The sequence below is a fragment of the Rutidosis leptorrhynchoides genome, chromosome 3 (assembly GCF_046630445.1).
Source record: "Rutidosis leptorrhynchoides isolate AG116_Rl617_1_P2 chromosome 3, CSIRO_AGI_Rlap_v1, whole genome shotgun sequence".
Lineage (NCBI taxonomy): Eukaryota > Viridiplantae > Streptophyta > Magnoliopsida > Asterales > Asteraceae > Rutidosis > Rutidosis leptorrhynchoides.
Window position 1 is genome coordinate 450235232 of NC_092335.1, and position 22354 is coordinate 450257585.

The 22354-nt window shown below is 33.8% G+C and overlaps 1 pseudogene; it reads left to right on the plus strand.

The window, feature by feature from the left end:
• Positions 1–395: 395 nt before the first annotated feature.
• The window catches only part of LOC139901545 (uncharacterized), a 35815-nt pseudogene continuing 13856 nt past the window's right edge, over positions 396–22354 (plus strand).

A 22354-nucleotide genomic window follows, 5' to 3' on the forward strand; every position in this document is an offset into this window, starting at 1 on the left:
AATATAATGTTGTGGTCAAATATTTCAGCGGCTAAAAAGTCTGAAATATTTATATTTTATTTATTATAATGCATACCCATTTATTAGTACTCCGTATAATCTAATTCCATTCCAACTGTAAATTATATTAGGGTATAGTCAAAAATCTTATCGCAATTGAAGGTAGAGGCGCAGAGCAAGTCAGAAAGACCCACCATTAAAATTTTAATGAGGTAATTTTTGTTGTCCTTTTTATATACTCCGTATTCTTATTTTGCAATATAGAATTGTTATTGATTTTTAGATTTTATGAATTATGATCTATTATTCTATTTAGTTAGATATTTCTAATTTATAATATGTATTAATTATTTATGTATTTTTATATTTTAATTGATAGATATTGATTTATAGAGATGCAAAGTACATTACATAGATATGTAAAACGAAAAGTATCATCCAATGAGGAAGAACCTTCAAATGCAAATGCTTTTAACAATTTTTCAAGTCCTAGCTCTACTCCGTCAATGCCAAAAAAAATTGATATGAAGGATCTTCCTTGGGATCCCGCGGATAGAAAAAAAAATATTAAATTATGACCCAAATCAAAGAGATGAAATCAGAAGACTTTATTTGCAACGAGGACCTTTTCAACCACGTGGTCATTCATTTCCGGCCAAAAAAGTAGGGAAAACGAATAGACGTTTTGTCGTAACATGGTTTGATAAATATTATTGGTTAGAGTATAGTGTAAAGGCGGATAGAGCATTTTGTTTGTGGTGTTACTTATTTAGAGAATACGTTGAAAATCAATGTGGGAGTGATGCATTTGTGAGTGACGGGTTTTGTAGTTGGAACAAAAAAGATAGATTTGATGTTCATGAAGGTGATGTTAATAGCTTCCATAATAGAGCACGTCTAAAATGCGAATATTTGATGAAGCCAAAACAATCTATAGCTGCTGTTTTTCATAAACAATCAGATACTGAGAAGAATGAGTATCGAATTCGATTACAAGGTTCAATTGATGCTGTTAGATATTTAATGCATAACGCATTACCATTTCGTGGTCATGACGAGAGTGAAGATTCTATGTATAGAGGAGTTTTCTTAGAAACATTGAAATTGATTGCAAGTCAAAATGAGAATGCTCATAATGCCATGTTAAACGCTCCAAAGAATTGCAAACTAACATCACCTGATATTCAAAAAGACATTGTTGATTATTTTGCGAAAGAAATACTCAAATCTATATTTGAAGAAATTGGTAATGATGTCTTTGGCTTGTTAGTCGACGAGTCTAGTGATGTGTCTAGAAAGGAGCAGATGTCTGTAGTTTTGAGATATGTTAATAAACATGGGGTTGTTAAGGAGAGATTTGTTGGTGTTGTTCATGTGAAAGACACATCTTCTTTAACTCTTAAGTCTGCCATCGATTCTTTATTTGCTGAACATAAAGTGAGTTTGAAACAGGTACGAAGTTGAGATGATTTACATTTATCTATTATGTGTTCTTTTTAAATTATATTTATTTTGTTTCTTTTAATATTTAATTTAATTAATAGGTAAGGGGTCAAGGCTATGATGGAGCAAGCAATATGCGAGGAGAGTTCAATGGCTTAAAATCTTTGATCTTAAGAGATAACAGCTCAGCTTTTTATGTACACTGTTTTGCTCATCAACTCCAGTTAGTGGCTGTAGAAGTTGCGAAACATCATGAGGGGGTTGGGGATTTCTTTGATAAACTAGCATTGGTGGTAAGTGTCACACCCCCAAATAGGGCCGGGGATATTTGTGACAAATTATATCAAAACAAGTATTGTACATAAACGAGAACGACTCTATATGAGACGTTTCATAAAAGTAAACTTCTTTATTTGCAGCGGAAGTAAATATTGTCTTTACATTGAAATAACAATGTATTAAATGAAACTAAAATAAATGATGTTATTATGCAGACTCCATGTAAAGCTAGCAATCCACATTAGCAGCACCTTAATTACCTGAGACAGAACATGCTTTAAAAAGTCAACACAAAGGTTGAGTGATATCATAGGTTTATAATTATTCATGAATTGTTAAGACCACAAGATTTTAATAAAATAGACTGACATTCATCATACCAATCTTTAAAATATATGCCGAATTGTAATATCGAGACTAAACGGTAACCCCAAGGCTCTTTCTGGCCCCAAATCATTATTATGTGTCCACAACCATAGGTTAATGGACAGAGGCAGTACCCTCAACAGCACTATTCATAATAAGTAAGCTCACTAAACATAGCAATTAACGATATTACTCTAAGGGGAATTTAATATGACTTAAGCATATAACATGGCATTTTAAGATTTTGTACTTGTGTCTAACATGTAAAACATTTAAAAGATAGCATGTGTCTCACCCCAATATATATAAAAACAGTAAAAGAAAATGGGGCTATGAAATCACCTTAAATAGCACAGAAGAGATATTCCACAAATGAGAGGATTGAACGGACGAACGTGATCGAGATCTCAACCTAGAGATAGAATGCACGATCAGATATTGTCTAATAGACATAAGTATAGTAACTATACTAATGATAATGGTTTTCTAAAAGAGTTCTATTTTCGAAAAGTTACTATTTTTGGAAAGTTTCCATTTATAGTAAGTTTCGAAATTTAGGAAGTTCGGGTTATAATCTTTCTTAAGATGTTGTACAACTTTACTCAAACTTCGTTGCTATCAAATAAGTCAGGAATGACCAGATGTAACCGGGAGCCCAGGACTCTTGACTAGAATCTAAGTCATGGCATTCGAGATCCACAAGCTTACCCATAAATGGCAACCTAGACATCATTCACTTACGACCGTAAGTAGCGGTGAAATTCTCATGACTTGTACGTTATCTTTTGATTAACCTTCACTTTAGGTTTAAGTCATATTATTATATTATAAGTTATATTATACTTATTTATTAATGACTTATTATTCATTTTTAAAATCATACTTATAATAAAGTATTAATAGTTACATTATAATTATTCATTATTAATGTATTACTATGGTTAGTATTATTTATTATTATTAACTTTTAATTATTATATAATAACTAATGTATTTTAATAAGTTATAATATAAGTATTTATTAATAATGTATTATTATTATTAACTTATATTATAAACATTATACTCATTATTTATTTCCTTAAATACGTTTTTAATTACAATAAATACCAAATAAATATAAATAAAATTTTTATAAGTTTATTCAAGTATTATAAACTGTGTAAAATTTTATAAATATAAATATAGCTCATTTTTATATTTCTTTCGTATTTTCTTTATATATACATATTCGATTCATTTTAATCAAGGTTAATTAGTTATTAATTATTAATTCGACCTAATTAAAAACTTTTATATTTTTTTATAGGTTCTATATTCTGAAAATATATTAAAAAAATTATAAATACGAATTTTATATAAATATATTATTTATTTAATATTATCTTCTCATTTAACCATTAAATTAAGCTTATAATTGAATAAATAAGATAAATTAATTTAAAATAAATTTTTATAATTTTTACAGTACCTATACATCCTAATGATTATATAAAAAATTTATATTAACAGATTTAATACACTTTGGTAATTATTTTGTATTTCTTTTTCTTTTCCTTCTCGGTTTACAATTAAACACAAACAATTTCTATTTAATTACTAGATCAACCTATATATATTTTTTAATAATTTTCGTAGCTTTATCTAAGTATAATAATATCAGAAAAAAATTATAATTATTTTTATTTATGTTTAATATTTATTACGAATTTCACATAGTTTTTGTGTTTAATTACTACTTAATTCGTATTTAAATATAATTAATATTATAAAATTTATTATAATTATTTTTAGAAGTACTACTACTGTTACAAATAATTTCTAAGCAAAAATAACTGATATGAATATTTGTACCTAAATTAAATTCGTTTTTACTTATTTAATCAATTTAAAAAAACTAATTATTGAATAAATGTATAAAATGTTATCTTAAATAATTTTTCTCATCCAATAATTTTTATATTTCTTATAAAATCTGTAAAAATTATCATAACAAATTATAAGTATTTATAACAATTAATTTTAATTTTTGCATGTTATTCGATACATATAATACAATATATTTTTATTAATTCGAATTAAATATTCCCAAATTCCACAAAAATTATTTTTGATTACTAATACATCATATTATAATTATAAAACCTGTATAAATTATTTTTATAATTATTTCGAATTTAATTCTGAATATTCAATCGTATATATCCAAAATTCGTTTTTTAAATTGTATTTAAATAAACTCCGAATATTTAATTAAAAAAATAATTTTAATACATTTCATAATACAATACTAATTGTATTATACTCTTGTTAATCTTAATTTGGTGTTCCAATTTGTTACGAATTTAAAACAGAAAAAAAATACTCGGCACAAAAAAATAAAAAAAAATATAAGACCGAAAATAAATAAATAAAAAATTGATGGATGAGAGATACCTCCAACTTGATACGTCTTTTTCTTAAGAGAATAAGTGATAAGTGTTTAAAAAAAAAATATGTATGTATTAGTATTTATAGGATATAACTTGTTAAAATAAATTAAATAAAAATAAAAAAATGCAGCATAGATGCCGAGTTTTTGGTGGATAGATTTTTAAGTTTGTTAAAAAAAACACATGGTCAAATATTTAAATTTTATCTTCCTAGAAAAGCTAAATAAGTACTTTCCTTTTTTTTTAGCCGTGACTTTTAGATAAGCATATATATATATATAATTTTTTTTTTAGATAAGATTAGGATTATTCTAGAATTTTTAAGATTCCACTTTTATTTTTTATTTAATTATTAATTACGAATTTTATACATATTTATTTATATTTTTGGTAATTAACAATATTAAACTTTTATTTTTAAATTATCAACTTATAGTTTTTATTATCTATAGTTGTGACACATTACTTATTTTTTTATTATTTTTTTACTAAGTTAATTATGTAACACTTTCATTATTAACAAAGTTAATATAAGTTTCATATATATACATATTATTAATACTTCATGTACTTAAATAATTTTTTTTTTTAATTAGGGTTTATATAATGAGTTACTATTTAGGGTTAGGGTTTTGAATAATTAAGGTTTATAGTATTGATTACTAATTAGGGTTAAGCTTATAATATTAATAAATGTTTAGGGTTTTATGTCATGCATTATGGTTAGGGTTTAGGTTTATATTTTACGAGCATTTAATATCTCAGTAACAACCCTAGTGACAGTATACAGGATCAGACAAAGAAACCCTAAGGGTAAATTAGTAAATTCAAAATGGAAAAGTGAGGGTTGTTATAGTACCTCCCCATTAATTTAAACTTCGTCCCGAAGTTTCAGGAAGACTCCTTCGATGCATCAGCGGTTGGAAAAAGATGAGGATGTTTCCGCTTCATCTGGTCTTCACGTTCCCAGGTATACTCGGGGCCTCTTCGTGAATTCCAGCGGATCTTAACAATAGGAATAGTGCTTTGTTTCAAGCCTTTAACCTCACGATCTATAACCTCTATCGGTTCTTCAATGAAATGCATTTTATCATCAATGCAGATAGCAGATATCATCCAATGGAATAACGAGTGTGTCATCAGCAAGACACTTTTTAAGATTCGAGACATGAAATACATCATGTACATTATTAAGCTCAGGGGGTAATTCTAATCGATACACCACAGGACCAATTCGTTCAGTAATCTTGAAAGGTCCAACAAATCGTGGGCTAAGTTTACTTCTCTTGCCAAAACGGACAACGCCCTTCCAAGGAGATACTTTCAACATGACTTTATCACCGACTTGGAATTCTATATCTTTCCGATGAATATTAGCATAGCTTTTCTGTCGGCTACGGGCAGTTTCTAATCGTTTCTTAATCTGAAAGATCTTTTCTGTAGTTTCATGTATGATTTCAGGACCAGTTAACTGTCTATCTTCAAGTTCATCCCAGCACAGTGGAGATCTACATTTTTTCTCGTATAAAGCCTCAAATGGTGCAGCCTTAATACTTGAGTGATAGCTGTTATTGTAAGAAAATTCAGCCAAAGGCAAATGTCTATCCCATCCTTTGCCAAAATCGATAACACAAGCACGTAGCATATCCTCCAACGTTTGGATGGTTCGTTCACTTTGACCGTCGGTTTGTGGATGATAAGCAGTACTCATGTCGAGTTGAGTTCCAAGTGCAGATTGTAGAGATTTCCAGAATCTAGAAATGAATCGACTGTCGCGGTCAGAAATGATAGAGATAGGTACTCCATGATGGGAGACGACCTCTTTAATGTATAGTTGTGACAATCTCTCCATCTTGTCAGTTTCCTTCATCGGTAAGAAATGTGCAGATTTAGTAAGACGATCCACTATGACCCAAATAGTATCATTGCCACTAGAAGTCTTGGGCAACTTAGTGATAAAATCCATAGTGATGCATTCCCACTTCCACTGCGGAATATCTGGTTGTTGAAGTAAACCAGACGGCTTCTGATGCTCGGCTTTGACTTTCAAACAAGTCAGACACTTACTAACATACGTAGCAATGTCTGATTTCAGGTTAGGCCACCAATAAAACTCTTTCACATCATGATACATTTTACTAGAGCCTGGGTGAATAGAATATCTAGTCTTATGTGCTTCATCCAAGACTAGTTCTTGTATGTTTCCAAAAACTGGGACCCAGATTCGGCCACTGAAATAACGTGTTCCGTTTCCCTTGGTTTCAAATTTCTTTTCGAGACCTTTAAGTCCCTCGAGTTGGACATTCTCCTCCTTCAATGCCTCAATTTGTGCCTCATGGATTTGAGATGTAAGATTAGTACGAATACGCACATTCAAAGCTCGGACTCGGATTGGTTTGGCACGATCCTTTCTATTAAGGGCATCGGCTACTATATTTGCCTTTCTAGGATGATATTTAAGCTCACAGTCGTAGTCATTTAACAACTCGATCCAACGCCTTTGCCTCATGTTTAGCTGCTTCTGGTCAAAAATATGTTGAAGACTTTTATGATCGGTAAACACCGTGATTCTAGCCCCATAGAGGTAATGTCTCCACATCTTCAATGCAAATACCACAGCTCCTAACTCCAAGTCGTGTGTGGTATAGTTCTTCTCATGTTTCTTCAACTGTCTAGATGCATAGGCGATAACCTTTTTACGTTGCATCAGAACACATCCGAAACCTTGATTCGAGGCATCACAATAGACTACAAAATTGTCAGTGCCCTCAGGTAATGATAGAATTGGGGCTGTGGTCAATTTATCCTTTAGAATCTTGAAAGCAGATTCCTGTTCCTCGGACCACTCGAATTTCTTCTCCTTGTGAGTTAGCTTGGTGAGAGGTTTGGCTATAAGAGAAAAGTCTTTGATAAACCTTCGGTAATAACCAGCAAGTCCCAAAAATTGACGAATATGCTTCGCACTTCTAGGTACTTCCCAGTTCTGGATAGCGGTGATTTTTGCAGGATCGACATGTATTCCATTACTATCAACTACATGCCCGAGAAATTGTACGGTTCTCAACCAAAATTCACACTTGGAGAATTTGGTGTACAGCTGTTCCTTCTTTAAGAGTTCTAGAATTAATCGCAGATGTTGCTCATGCTCTTTCTCGCTCTTGGAATAGAATAAGATATCATCGATGAAAACGATCACGAATTTGTCAAGATAAGGTTTGCATACACGGTTCATAAGATCCATGAATACAGCAGGAGCATTGGTTAATCCAAAAGGCATGACAAGAAACTCATAGTGTCCATAACGAGTTCGAAAAGCAGTCTTAGAAACATCAGCTTCCTTGACCCTCAATTGATGATAACCCGACCTAAGATCAATCTTTGAATAGACACTTGAACCCTGTAATTGGTCAAACAGATCATCATTACGCGGAAGTGGGTAACGGTTCTTAATGGTTAGCTTGTTGAGTTCACGGTAATCGATACACATTCTCAACATGGCATCTTTCTTTTTAACAAAGAGAACGGGTGCTCCCCACGGAGACGAACTAGGATGAATGAAACCCTTGTCTAAGAGTTCCTGGAGTTGGTTGGATAATTCCTTCATCTCTGATAGAGCTAATCGGTATGGTGCCTTTGCAATAGGTGCAGCACCGGGAGTCAAGTCAATCTGAAACTCAACTTGTCTTTGGGGTGGAAGACCAGGGAGTTCCTCAGGAAAAACTTCAGGAAAGTCTCTAACTATCGGTACATCTTCAACTCGTTTCTCATCTGGTTTGACTTCCTTTACATGAGCTAGAATGGCTTGGTACCCTTTCATTAGGTACTTGCGGGTTTTGATACATGAAATGAGGTTAAGTTTGGAACCACTCTTTTCTCTTTGAATGATTAAGGTTTCATCATTCTCAAGGGGAATGTTAATGGTTTTATCGAAGCACATAATTCCCGCCTTTATTGGGGATAACCAATCCATCCCTACAACTACATCAAAGCTTCCCAACTCGACTGGCAATAAGTCTATCTTAAAGTGTTTGTCGGCTAGAATCAGATCACAATTTTTATAAACACTGTCTACTTTCATAAGTTTACCATTTGCTACTTCTACAAGACTCTTAATTTCTAAGGATTGCGGTTTTTCAGTGAATAAGGCACAAAATTCAGTAGATACATAACTTCTATCAGCACCAGAATAAAATAGAACAGTAGCGTAGAAGTTGTTAACAAGGAACGTACCCGTTATCACTTCATCATCATCACGGGCTTCTTCAGTAGTCATGACAAAAGCCCTGTCTTTAGCATTGCTAGCATCAGTTTTCTTCTTTGGACAGTTAGGCTTGATATGACCTTTTTCTCCACAACCATAGCAGGTAGGGACATAGGCCTTTGCGGCAGAAGCTGTAGCAGCTGGAAGTCTACAGTTTTTGGCAAGATGACATGTTTTCTTGCAGTTGGTGCACGGTACCATACATCTCCCATAGTGGTTTTTCTCACATCGGTTACATCTAGGTTTCCCATCAGCTGGCTTCTTACCTGAGTTCTGGCTGGGACTATAACTCTGATTGTCAAACTTTCTTTTGTTATCCCCTGTCCTTACTTCAGCTGGTTTACTAATTGCCTTCTTTCTTCTAGCAGCCATAACTAAATCTTGGGCTAACAGCATAGCACCCTCAATAGTTTCCTTACCAGCAGATATAACATTCCCCTGGATATTAGAAGGTAGACCCTCAACATACTTTTCTATCATCTTGTATATGGGGGTAACCATATATGGACACAAGGATGCCAGTTCCAGAAAAAGATGATTGTATGACCTATGTCGTCATTCTTTACCACGTGTCCATAGAATTCGGCCTCTAATTTCTGGACCTGATTCCTAGGACAATACTTATCGATCATCATTCTTTTGACGGTATCCCATGGAGTAGCATTAGCAACATCAATCCCCACAGTTTGGCAATGGGCATTCCACCAGGTCAGAGCACTCCCAGAAAGGGTGTGGGTGGCATACTTAACACGATCAGCTTCTAAACAGTTGCTGATACAAAACACGAATTCAAGTTTCTCGAACCAACGAATCAATTCGATTGGTCCTTCAGTTCCGTTGTAAGATGTAGGCTTGCAATCCATAAAATTTTTGTAGGAGCAAGTAACATTGTGGGGCGGATCTTGAGCAGCACCTCCGCCTTGAGCTACAGCGAGTAGCTGCTGAAATTGTTCTGCAGTTAAGGTATAAGTTGGAGTAGCTGGAGCTCGTGGGCGAACCATTTCCTTCAAGAGACATAGACAAATCGAGTTAGATGAATAGAGTGGTAACTGTAGTGACCCGAACTTTTCCATGTTTATATATATTAATTGAGATTGATATTTACATGATTAAATGTTTCCAACATGTTAAGCAATCAAACTTATTAAGACTTGATTAATTGAAAAATGTTTCATATAGACAATTGACCACCCAAGTTGACCGGCGATTCACGAACGTTAAAACTTGTAAAAACGACATGACGATATATATATGGATATACATATGGTTAACATGAGATTATGATAAGTAAGTATCTCCATAAGTATATTAACAATGAGTTATATACATATAAACAAGACTACTAACTTAAGGATTTCGAAACGAGACATATATGTAACGATTATCGTTGTAACGACATTTAAATGTATATATATCATATTAAGATATATTAATATATCATAATATAATGATAATATAATAATTTAACATCTCATTAGATATAATAAACAATGGGTTAACAACATTAATTGAGATCATTAACTTAAAGGTTTCAAAACAACACTTACATGTAACGACTAACGATGACTTAATGACTCAGTTAAAATGTATATACATGTAGTGTATTTAGATGTATTAAAATACTTTTGGAAGACTTCAAGACATATATCAAAACACTCATACTTAACAAAAATGGTTACAGTTACTTTCCCATTCTTTTCTTTCATCAAGAATTCTAGTCGTATTTTTACCCGTATTATACACAGCTTCAAAACGTACTTACTATGGGTATATACCAATAGGAACTAGCATGGGATTCCACTCTTGATTATGTCATGTATGACTAATCAATTTTAACTTCTACCATGAGCTAGTCAACTAACTAGAACTCCTTTTAACCCCACTCACCACTCACCAATTACCACTCATCATTCACTTCATTTCACTTCCAATTCTCTTTCTAATTCTCTCTCAACACACCCACACTATTATGAACGTATTTTTCCAGTAGTTAATCATCATCTTCATCAAAAATCACTTCAAGAATCAAGCTATAATCATCATAGGAAGAACACTTCAAGAACACTTCAAAAATCCCTTCAAGTTTACTAATTTACTTCCAAGCTTTCTAATCCATTCCAAGTAATCATCTAAGATCAAGAAACCTTTGTTATATACAGTAGGTTATCTTTCTTATTCAAGGTAATATTTATATTCAAACTTTGATTCAATTTCTATAACTATAAACTATCTTAATTCGAGTAAAAATCATACTTGAACTTGTTTTTGTGTCATGATCCTACTTCAAGAACTTTCAAGCCATCCAAGATCCTTTGAAGCTAGATCATTTCTTGTCACTTCCATTAGGTTTACCTACTAAACTTGAGGTAGTAATGATGTTCATAACATCATTCGATTCATATATATAAAACTATCTTATTCGAAGGTTTAAACTCGTAATCACTAGAACATAGTTTAGTTAATTCTAAACTTGTTCGCAAACAAAAGTTAATCCTTCTAACTTGACTTTTAAAATTAACTAAACACATGTTCTATATCTATATTATATGCTAACTTAATGATTTAAAACCTGGAAACACGAAAAACACCGTAAAACCGGATTTACGCCGTCGTAGTAACACCGCGGGCTGTTTTGGGTTAGTTAATTAAAAACTATGATAAACTTTGATTTAAAAGTTGTTATTCTGAGAAAATGATTTTCATTATGAACATGAAACTATATCCAAAAATTATGGTTAAACTCAAAGTGGAAGTATGTTTTCTAAAATAGACATCGTTCTTTCGACTGAAATGACTACCTTTACAAAAAATGACTTGTAACTTATTCTTCCGACTATAAACCTATACTTTTTCTGTTTAGATTCATAAAATAGAGTTCAATATGAAACAATAGCAATTTGATTCACTCAAAACGGATTTAAAATGAAGAAGTTATGGGTAAAACAAGATTGGATAATTTTTCTCATTTTAGCTACATGAAAATTGGTAACAAATCTATTCCAACCATAACTTAATCAACTTGTATTGTATATTATGTAATCTTGAGATACCATAGACACGTATACAATGTTTCGACCTATCATGTCGACACATCTATATATATTTCGGAGCAACCATAGACACTCTATATGTGAATGTTGGAGTTAGCTATACAGGGTTGAGGTTGATTCCAAAATATATATAGTTTGAGTTGTGATCAATACTGAGATACGTATACACTGGGTCGTGGATAGATTCAAGATAATATTTATCGATTTATTTCTGTACATCTAACTGTGGACAACTAGTTGTAGGTTACTAACGAGGACAGCTGACTTAATAAACTTAAAACATCAAAATATATTAAAAGTGTTGTAAATATATTTTGAACATACTTTAATATATATGTATATATTGTTATAGGTTCGTGAATCAACAGTGGCCAAGTCTTACTTCTCGACGAAGTAAAAATCTATGAAAGTGAGTTATAGTCCCACTTTTAAAATCTAATATTTTTGGGATGAGAATACATGCAGGTTTTATAAATGATTTACAAAATAGACACAAGTAAGTGAAACTACATTCTATGGTTGAATTATCGAAATCGAATATGCCCCTTTTTATTAAGTCTGATAATCTAAGAATTAGGAAACAGACACCCTAATTGATGCGAATCCTAAAGATAGATCTATCGGGCCCAACAAGCCCCATCTAAAGTACCGGATGCTTTAGTACTTCGAAATTTATATCATGTCCGATGGAGGATCCCGGAATGATGGGGATATTCTTATATATGCATCTTGTTAATGTTGGTTACCAGGTGTTCACCATATGAATGATTTTTATCTCTATGTATGGGATGTGTATTGAAATATGAAACCTTGTGGTCTATTGTTACGATTTGATATATATAGGTTAAACCTATAACTCACCAACATTTTTGTTGATGTTTAAAGCATGTTTATTCTCAGGTGAATATTAAGAGCTTCTGCTGTTGCATACTAAAATAAGGACAAGATTTGGAGTCCATGTTTGTATGATATTGTGTAAAAACTGCATTCAAGAAACTGATTTCGATGTAACATATTTGTATTGTAAACCATTATGTAATGGTCGTGTGTAAACAGGATATTTTAGATTATCATTATTTGATAATCTATGTAAAGCTTTTTAAACCTTTATTTATGAAATAAAGGTTATGGTTTGTTTTAAAAATGAATGCAGTCTTTGAAAAACGTCTCATATAGAGGTCAAAACCTCACAACGAAATCAATTAATATGGAACGTTTTTAATCAATAAGAACGGGACATTTCAGTTGGTATCCGAGCGTTGGTCTTAGAGAACCAGAATTTTGCATTAGTGTATCTTATCGAGTTTGTTAGGATGCATTAGTGAGTCTGGACTTCGACCGTGTTTACTTGAAAAATGATTGCTTAACAAATTTTGTTGGAAACTATATATTTTTAACATGTGAATATTATGTGATATATTAATCTCTTAACGCGTTTGATATTATGTGATAGATGTCTACCTCTAGAACAAGTCCCATTAACTCACCTAATAATAATGAAGAGTCAAATGTAAATTGGAATGATTCGTGGACTGATTCACAAGTTCCCGAAGAGGAACCGGAAGAAGAGTCGGAACCGGAAGAAGAATCGGAACCGGATGAAGAAATAGAACCGGTGGGGGAAATAATAAAACGGTTAAGTAAAAGAAAATCCTCAACCAACCGACCAAGGTTAATTATGGTCAATGGTGTTTCCGCCAAGGAAGCAAAATATTGGGAGGATTACCAATTCTCCGATGAATCGGATTCCGACGAGAATTCCGATGATGTTATAGAAATTACCCCAAATGAATTTAAAAAGGCAAAAGAAAATAATAAGGGAAAGGGCATAAAAATAGAGAAATCTAATTCCAACCCCGATGAACTTTATATGTATCGTCAACCCCCGAAGTCCTTAAGTTGTAACAATGACCCGGGAACCTCTAAACCACCAGGTTTTTCTAAACCAATGTGGATAACGACGGCTCGTATTAGGGGAACATCATATATCCCTAGAAACTTAGCAAAACGAACCAAAACCGAAGAAGAAGAAACAAGCGAGTCGGAATAAGATAGTTGTATTCGTGTGGTGTAATATAAGTAATATAGTGTGCTTATGCTTTATGATATATGTAAAAATTGCTTGTATTAATAAGTATTTTTTTTATAAATCTAACTCTTGTCTATTTTACTGTATAAAAACATAAAATGGATAGACAACCCAATATTTTAAGAGACCTACCCGGAGACATGATTGATGAAATCTTGTCTAGAGTCGGTCAGAATTCTTCGGCACAACTATTTAAGGCGAGATCAGTTTGTAAGACATTCGAAGAACGTTCCAAGAATGCCTTGGTTTATAAAAGGCTTTCGTTCGAAAGATGGGGGATATCACATTGGGAAATCCATAAGTTACGATGTGTTTACTTTGACGCATATATTGCGGGGAACCCAAATGCTATTTTACGCAATGGGTTAAGAAATTATTTTGACTCAATATATCCGAATATTGGACTTCGTGATTTAGAAAAAGCGGCTAACATGCAACATAAAGAAGCATGTTATGCTTACGGATTAGTAATGTTCGCTTCTCACCAAAGTGAGAACAAGAACATCGGGCTACAACTATTAAACAAAACGTTCCCGCAAGTGACGGAGTCGGTAATTGGGGTAAGAAATGAGGTTTTTAGATTGTTACGGGACTGTTGGACATTACGTAAACCTCGTCCCTTTGACGACGTTACAACACGCTGTCTTATCAACGGCCATAACGGTTATGTTCCACAAGACCAAGGATGGGAAGTAGTCCTAGTAAAACCAGAATGCATGACTTGTTTCTGGACGTATGAATTACGTGTCTTTATTGCCTTTGCTGAACGACTTGTGTACTAGCTAGAATTATCTTCACAACTATCTTGTATCAAAGTTATTGTGTGCTATATTTCATGCTTTATGTAAAATAAGCGGTATTGTAAGTTTGTAAAATATTGTATAAAAGTTTGAACGCGAAATATTATTATAATCAGTTTTTCATATAGAATTGTAGTAGTTGAATTGTATATTAGCTACTAAGTATGAACTTAACGGGTAGGTACTACCCGAATTTAAACTTATAAAACGCTAATATGAAGAAAAAGCTTTTATAAATGAGTTCATATTATGCTACGAAATACTATTAACTACTCTTAATATTCTGTATGATTAACTTGTTCCATTTGACTATTTTGAAGGAAATGGCACCGACTACTCGACACACCGTGAATATGAATGAAGAGGAATTCCGTACTTTTCTAGCTTCAAACATAGCCGCAGTACAGGCTGCGCTACATACCAATAATAACCTTGGATCTAGCAGTACAGGAAATCGTGTAGGATGCACCTACAAAGAATTCACTGCCTGCAAACCTTTGGAATTTGATGGAACCGAAGGACCGATCGGATTGAAACGGTGGACCGAGAAGGTCGAATCGGTGTTTGCCATAAGTAAGTGTACTGAAGAGGACAAAGTAAAGTACGCTACGCATACCTACACAGGTTCTGCGTTAACATGGTGGAATACCTATCTAGAGCAAGTGGGACAAGACGATGCGTACGCACTACCGTGGTCAGCATTCAAGCACTTGATGAACGAGAAGTACCGTCCCAGAACCGAGGTCAATAAGCTCAAGACAGAACTTAGAGGGTTACGAACCCAAGGATTTGATATTACCATGTACGAAAGACGATTCACAGAATTGTGCCTATTGTGTCCGGGAGCATTCGAAGATGAGGAAGAGAAGATCGACGCGTTTGTGAAAGGATTACCGGAAAGAATCCAAGAAGATATAAGTTCACACGAGCCCGCCTCCATACAACAGGCATGTAGAATGGCTCACAAACTAGTAAACCAGATTGAAGAAAGAATTAAAGAACAAACTGCTGAAGAGGCCAATGTGAAGCAAGTCAAAAGAAAGTGGGAGGAAAACGGTGATAAGAATCACCAATACAACAACAACAGCAATTACAACAATAATCGCAACAATTATCCCAACAATCGCAACATCAATCGCAACTACAACAAACGGCCCAACAACAACAATAACAACAACAACAACAACAACAACAGCAACTACAACAATCATCCCAACAACAATAATAACCGCAACAACAACAACAATCAGAAGCAGCTATGCCAAAGGTGTGAAAAGTATCACTCGGGGTTCTGCACCAAATTTTGCAACAAGTGTAAAAGAAATGGTCATAGCGCGGCGAAGTGTGAGGTCTACGGACCAGGGGTTAATAGAACGAAAGGAACAAATGGTGTCGGAACGAGTAATGGCAGAGCAAGTAGTGTCGGAGCAAGTTATGCCAATGTAGTTTGTTATAAATGTGGAAAATCAGGCCACATTATTAGAAATTGCCCGAACCAGGAGAACATGAATGTACAAGGCCGCGGAAGAGTTTTCAATATTAATGCGGCAGAGGCACAGGAAGACCCGGAGCTTGTTACGGGTACGTTTCTTATTGACAATAAATCTGCTTACGTTTTATTTGATTCGGGTGCGGATAGAAGCTATATGAGTAGAGATTTTTGTGCTAAATTAAGTTGTCCATTGACGCCTTTAGATAGTAAATTTTTACTCGAATTAGAAAATGGTAAATTAATTTCAGCAGATAATATATGTCAGAATCGAGAAATTAAACTGGTTAGCGAAACATTTAAGATTGATTTGATACCAGTAGAGTTAGGGAGTTTTGATGTGATAATCGGTATGGACTGATTGAAAGAAGTGAAAGCAGAGATCGTTTGTTACAAAAATGCAATTCGCATTATACGAGAAAAAGGAAAACCCTTAATGGTGTACGGAGAAAAGGGCAACACGAAGCTACATCTTATTAGTAATTTGAAGGCACAAAAACTAATAAGAAAAGGTTGCTATGCTGTTCTAGCACACGTCGAAAAAGTACAAACTGAAGAAAAGAGCATCAATGATGTTCCCATTGCAAAAGAATTTCCCGATGTATTTCCGAAAGAATTACCGGGATTACCCCCACATCGATCCGTTGAATTTCAAATAGATCTTGTACCAGGAGCTGCACCAATAGCTCGTGCTCCTTACAGACTCGCACCCAGCGAGATGAAAGAACTGCAAAGCCAATTACAAGAACTTTTAGAGCGTGGTTTCATTCGACCAAGCACATCACCGTGGGGAGCTCCTGTTTTGTTTGTCAAGAAGAAAGATGGTACATTCAGGTTGTGTATCGACTACCGAGAGTTGAACAAACTTACCATTAAGAACCGCTACCCACTACCGAGAATCGATGACTTATTTGATCAACTACAAGGCTCGTCTGTTTATTCAAAGATTGACTTACGTTCCGGGTATCATCAAATGCGGGTGAAAGAAGATGATATTCCAAAGACTGCTTTCAGAACACGTTACGGTCATTACGAGTTTATGGTCATGCCATTTGATTTAACTAATGCACCAGCTGTGTTCATGGACCTTATGAACCGAGTGTGTGGACCATACCTTGACAAGTTTGTCATTGTTTTCATTGATGACATACTTATTTACTCAAAGAATGACCAAGAACACGGTGAACATTTGAGAAAGGTGTTAGAAGTATTGAGGAAGGAAGAATTGTACGCTAAGTTTTCAAAGTGTGCATTTTGGTTGGAAGAAGTTCAATTCCTAGGTCACATAGTGAACAAAAAAGGTATTAAGGTGGATCCGGCAAAGATAGAAACTGTTGAAAAGTGGGAAACCCCAAAAACTCCGAAACACATACGCCAGTTTTTAGGACTAGCTGGTTACTACAGAAGGTTCATCCAAGACTTTTCCAGAATAGCAAAACCCTTGACTGCATTAATGCATAAAGGGAAGAAATTTGAATGGAATGATGAACAAGAGAAAGCGTTTCAGTTATTGAAGAAAAAGCTAACTACCGCACCTATATTGTCATTGCCTGAAGGGAATGATGATTTTGTGATTTATTGTGACGCATCAAAGCAAGGTCTCGGTTGTGTATTAATGCAACGAACGAAGGTGATTGCTTATGCGTCTAGACAATTGAAGATTCACGAACAAAATTATACAACGCATGATTTGGAATTAGGCGCGGTTGTTTTTGCATTAAAGACTTGGAGGCACTACTTTTATGGGGTCAAAAGTATTATATATACCGACCACAAAAGTCTTCAACACATATTTAATCAGAAACAACTGAATATGAGGCAGCGTAGGTGGATTGAATTGTTGAATGATTACGACTTTGAGATTCGTTACCACCCGGGGAAGGCAAATGTGGTAGCCGATGCCTTGAGCAGGAAGGACAGAGAACCCATTCGAGTAAAATCTATGAATATAATGATTCATAATAACCTTACTACTCAAATAAAGGAGGCGCAATAAGGAGTTTTAAAAAAGGGAAATTTAAAGGATGAAATACCCAAAGTATCGGAGAAGCATCTTAATATTCGGGAAGACGGAACCCGGTATAGGGCTGAAAGAATTTGGGTACCAAAATTTGGAGATATGAGAGAAATGGTACTTAGAGAAGCTCATAAAACCAGATACTCAATACATCCTGGAACGGGGAAGATGTACAAGGATCTCAAGAAACATTTTTGGTGGCCGGGTATGAAAGCAGATGTTGCTAAATACGTAGGAGAATGTTTGACGTGTTCTAAGGTCAAAGCTGAGCATCAGAAACCATCAGGTCTACTTCAACAACCCGAAATCCCGAAATGGAAATGGGAAAACATTACCATGGATTTCATCACTAAACTGCCAAGGACTGCAAGTGGTTTTGATATTATTTGGGTAATAGTTGATCGTCTCACCAAATCAGCACACTTCCTGCCAATAAGAGAAGATGACAAGATGGAGAAGTTAGCACGACTGTATTTGAAGGAAGTCGTCTCCAGACATGGAATACCAATCTCTATTATCTCTGATAGGGATGGCAGATTTATTTCAAGATTCTGGCAGACATTACAGCAAGCATTAGGAACTCGTCTAGACATGAGTACTGCCTATCATCCACAAACTGATGGGCAGAGCGAAAGTACGATACAAACGCTTGAAGACATGCTACGAGCATGTGTTATTGATTTTGAAAACAGTTGGGATCGACATCTACCGTTAGCAGAATTTTCCTACAACAACTGCTACCATTCAAGCATTGAGATGGCGCCGTTTGAAGCACTTTATGGTAGAAAGTGCAGGTCTCCGATTTGTTGGAGTGAATTGGGGGATAGACAGATTACGGGTCTGGAGATTATACAAGAAACTACCGAGAAGATCATCCAAATTCAACAACGGTTGAAAACCACCCAAAGTCGACAAAAGAGCTACGCTGACATTAAAAGAAAAGATATAGAATTTTAAATTGGAGAGATGGTCATGCTTAAAGTTGCACCTTGGAAAGGTGTTGTTCGATTTGGTAAACAAGGGAAATTAAATCCAAGGTATATTGGACCATTCAAGATTATTGATCGTGTCGGACCAGTAGCTTACCGACTTGAGTTACCTCAACAACTCGCGGCTGTACATAACACTTTCCACGTCTCGAACTTGAAGAAATGTTTTGCTAAAGAAGATCTCACTATTCCATTAGATGAAATCCAAATCAACGAAAAACTCCAATTCATCGAAGAACCCGTCGAAATAATGGATCGTGAGGTTAAAAGACTTAAGCAAAACAAGATACCAATTGTTAAGGTTCATTGGAATGCTTGTAGAGGACCCGAGTTCACCTGGGAGCGTGAAGATCAGATGAAGAAGAAATACCCGCATCTATTTCCAGAAGATTCGTCAACACCTTCAACAGCTTAAAATTTCGGGACGAAATTTATTTAACGGGTAGGTACTGTAGTGACCCGAACTTTTCCATGTTTATATATATTAATTGAGATTGATATTTACATGATTAAATGTTTCCAACATGTTAAGCAATCAAACTTGTTAAGACTTGATTAATTGAAAAATGTTTCATATAGACAATTGACCACCCAAGTTGACCGGCGATTCACGAACGTTAAAACTTGTAAAAACGACATGACGATATATATATGGATATACATATGGTTAACATGAGATTATGATAAGTAAGTATCTCCATAAGTATATTAACAATGAGTTATATACATATAAACAAGACTACTAACTTAAGGATTTCGAAACGAGACATATATGTAACGATTATCGTTGTAACGACATTTAAATGTATATATATCATATTAAGATATATTAATATATCATAATATCATGATAATATAATAATTTAACATCTCATTAGATATAATAAACAATGGGTTAACAACATTAATTGAGATCGTTAACTTAAAGGTTTCAAAACAACACTTACATGTAACGACTAACGATGACTTAACGACTCAGTTAAAATGTATATACATGTAGTGTATTTAGATGTATTAAAATTCTTTTGGAAGACTTCAAGACATATATCAAAACACTCATACTTAACGAAAATGGTTACAGTTACTTTCCCATTCTTTTCTTTCATCAAGAATTCTAGTCGTATTTTTACCCGTATTATACACAGCTTCAAAACGTACTTACTATGGGTATATACCAATAGGAACTAGCATGGGATTCCACTCTTGATTATGTCATGTATGACTAATCAATTTTAACTTCTACCATGAGCTAGTCAACTAACTAGAACTCCTTTTAACCCCACTCACCACTCACCAATTACCACTCATCATTCACTCCATTTCACTTCCAATTCTCTTTCTAATTCTCTCTCAACACACCCACACTATTATGAACGTATTTTTCCAGTAGTTAATAATCATCTTCATCAAAAATCACTTCAAGAATCAAGCTATAATCATCATAGGAAGAACACTTCAAGAACACTTCAAAAATCCCTTCAAGTTTACTAATTTACTTCCAAGCTTTCTAATCCATTCCAAGTAATCATCTAAGATCAAGAAACCTTTGTTATATACAGTAGGTTATCTTTCTTATTTAAGGTAATATTCATATTCAAACTTTGATTCAATTTCTATAACTATAAACTATCTTAATTCGAGTAAAAATCTTACTTGAACTTGTTTTTGTGTCATGATCCTACTTCAAGAACTTTCAAGCCATCCAAGATCCTTTGAAGCTAGATCATTTCTTGTCACTTCCAGTAGGTTTACCTACTAAACTTGAGGTAGTAATGATATTCATAACATCATTCGATTCATATATATAAAACTATCTTATTCGAAGGTTTAAACTCGTAATCACTAGAACATAGTTTAGTTAATTCTAAACTTGTTCGCAAACAAAAGTTAATCCTTCTAACTTGACTTTTAAAATTAACTAAACACATGTTCTATATCTATATGATATGCTAACTTAATGATTTAAAACCTGGAAACACGAAAAACACCGTAAAACCGGATTTACGCCGTCGTAGTAACACCGCGGGCTGTTTTGGGTTAGTTAATTAAAAACTATGATAAACTTTGATTTAAAAGTTGTTATTCTGAGAAAATGATTTTTATTATGAACATGAAACTATATCCAAAAATTATGGTTAAACTCAAAGTGGAAGTATGTTTTCTAAAATGGTCATCTAGACATCGTTCTTTCGATTGAAATGACTACCTTTACAAAAAATGACTTGTAACTTATTCTTCCGACTATAAACCTATACTTTTTCTGTTTAGATTCATAAAATAGAGTTCAATATGAAACCATAGCAATTTGATTCACTCAAAACGGATTTAAAATGAAGAAGTTATGGGTAAAACAAGATTGGATAATTTTTCTCATTTTAGCTACGTGAAAATTGGTAACAAATCTATTCCAACCATAACTTAATCAACTTGTATTGTATATTATGTAATCTTGAGATACCATAGACACGTATACAATGTTTCGACCTATCATGTCGACACATCTATATATATTTCGGAACAACCATAGACACTCTATATGTGAATGTTGGAGTTAGCTATACAGGGTTGAGGTTGATTCCAAAATATATATAGTTTGAGTTGTGATCAATACTGAGATATGTATACACTGGGTCGTGGATTGATTCAAGATAATATTTATCGATTTATTTCTGTACATCTAACTGTGGACAACTAGTTGTAGGTTACTAACGAGGACAGCTGACTTAATAAACTTAAAACATCAAAATATATTAAAAGTGTTGTAAATATATTTTGAACATACTTTAATATATATGTATATATTGTTATAGGTTCGTGAATCAACAGTGGCCAAGTCTTACTTCTCGACGAAGTAAAAATCTGTGAAAGTGAGTTATAGTCTCACTTTTAAAATCTAATATTTTTGGGATGAGAATACATGCAGGTTTTATAAATGATTTACAAAATAGACACAAGTAAGTGAAACTACTTTCTATGGTTGAATTATCGAAATCGAATATGCCCCTTTTTATTAAGTCTGGTAATCTAAGAATTAGGGAACAGACACCCTAATTGACGCGAATCCTAAAGATAGATCTATCGGGCCCAACAAGCCCCATCTAAAGTACCGGATGCTTTAGTACTTCGAAATTTATATCAT